We start from the raw sequence: 1,993 nt of genomic DNA, 5'->3' as shown, positions 1-1,993 counted from the left end.
TACAAAAAAATATGAACCTGTAATATGTACATCGTCCTGAGTGTGTTCGTTATCAGTATCACTAATATAACTTTCACTGTCACTTTCATCTGGTTCATAGAAACTGTCATTCAAATGTTCTCCCATTACGTCACTGTTCAAGGCTGTGCCGAAAGTTGCAACGTCGAAGTATTTTCTAGCTATTTTTCTTCCTAACTCACACTGAATCTCTTCACTACATTCGTGTCTGTCTGATGAAATATTTTCACTCATATTCTGAACGTCGTGTACATCATTATCGTTATCACTTTCGTTTAATACTGTGTCAACAAACTCCCTTCGTCTTTTAGCCTCATACCTTTCCGTCCTGCTCTTTTTAGTTTCTGACGAGTACTCCCACAGTGTATTTTGTGAAGCGGCTTCCGTATCAATTAGCATTCTTGCCTGAGGAGTATCTGTCGACGCCAGACATCTTATTGAAGGAAGTTGCGTTTCATCATAGTCTGCATTTTTAAAATGCACTAAGCACACAGTAGCTCCCTTACAGGGAGAAAAGTGTTTCCTCTTGAAAAATTGTACCCAACTGCTAAACCTTCGAGGCGACTTAATTCGATTTGGAAACCTGTGGAAATGTATTTTTTTTTTTTCCATTCGGTTTCTACTCGTTGTGTTGTTACAGCCGTACACACTACAGGAAGGCATTTCGACAAACAGTCACTGCACTATTATAATAAACAACACACCAAGTAAACGGAAGAGCGGGTGAGCAATAATCAACTGGATGGCTCAGTCAGCGCTTACAGCGCAGTGACGTCACAGCTTCTCGTGTTTCCTTAGTTCACCGGCCTGCGGAGCGGCGCACAACAATAGCAAATATATAGTTGAACACCGTCTGATACACTCTTTGATTCTGAGGCAACTTGATTTTTGTGTTATGTTCTCCTTTAAATTCTTGACAATTGTACAGTTTTCCTCTAGAGAAGGTTGAGATTCCTTCTTTATGAAAGCATACCCGTGCACAATTCGTTCTGGAATGTTTCTGGAGGTGTCTTTCAAGTTCATGAGCTTCTCCCCACGTGAAGATTTTCTATTACATACTTTACACTGACGTGTCCTCTTTTGACTTATAGATGCGTGCAATTACTACTTTCGTCCAATCATAAGGGCCTATCTAACATCCTATGCTAAACTTATTACTCTATGAAGACACTTCAATCCTATCTACCCACTATATTTTACAATTTCAGGTCAAATTTCTTTTGTTCCTACTGCTTTATGACAATATGGTTCATTTTATCACCCTTTTCACTTCCTCGAGCGTACTCTCACTAATGTCGTTGTTCTGCCCGTGAATTCCGTTGTTGCTGACTTCCACGGACAATCCCCTTTTACGTTACGTGTTTTCCAGTGATCTACTGCCAATTCGCCTGATTTATCCAAAACATCTCTCATTTCCATTTTACCTCAGTTTATTTTTACAATTTGTTTTACGTCGCATCGGCCAACGGCCATACCCTGTTGAATACACCGGTTCTCGTCCGATCAACGCAGTTAAGCAACATTGGGTGTAGTCAGTACTTGGATGGGTGACCGCTTGGGAACACCACGTGCCGTTGGCTCAATTCCCTTAGTCCGGCCCCGCGGTGTAGGCGGCAACGTGTCCGCCTGTCACCCGGAGGCCCCGAGTTTGTTTTCCGGCCTGGCCAGGGGTTTTCAATTGTAAATGATTAATATACGTAGCCAGGGGACTGGATGTTTGTGTCGTTCATAACGTTCCTTTCCTCACATTCAACACTTTGCACTTCCGCCATTTACATAATACATGCAGGCTCCTCACATATGGTGCAAGTAGGGGCAAAATATCTTCATAGGTCGACGCCCCGAACAAACAGCATTTAAAAAAAATTCGTCGCACCGACACAGTTAGGTCTTACGGCGACGATGGGATAGGAAATGGCTAGGAGTAGGAAGGAAGCGACCGTGGCCTCGATTAAGGTACTGCCCCGTTAACTGC

The 1,993-nt window shown here is 42.7% G+C and overlaps 1 non-coding gene across 1 annotated transcript; it reads left to right on the top strand.

The window, feature by feature from the left end:
• The first annotated feature begins 1,479 nt into the window (after positions 1-1,479).
• LOC136883604 (5S ribosomal RNA) lies at positions 1,480-1,598 on the top strand. Its single transcript, XR_011018856.1, has one exon. It is a non-coding gene; the product is annotated as a 5S ribosomal RNA (ribosomal RNA).
• Positions 1,599-1,993: the final 395 nt, after the last annotated feature.

Source organism: Anabrus simplex, chromosome 11, assembly GCF_040414725.1.
Source record: "Anabrus simplex isolate iqAnaSimp1 chromosome 11, ASM4041472v1, whole genome shotgun sequence".
NCBI classification, from domain to species: Eukaryota; Metazoa; Arthropoda; class Insecta; order Orthoptera; family Tettigoniidae; genus Anabrus; species Anabrus simplex.
Note: the sequence above shows the minus strand (reverse complement) of the source record. Positions and strands in the feature narration are given on the sequence as shown.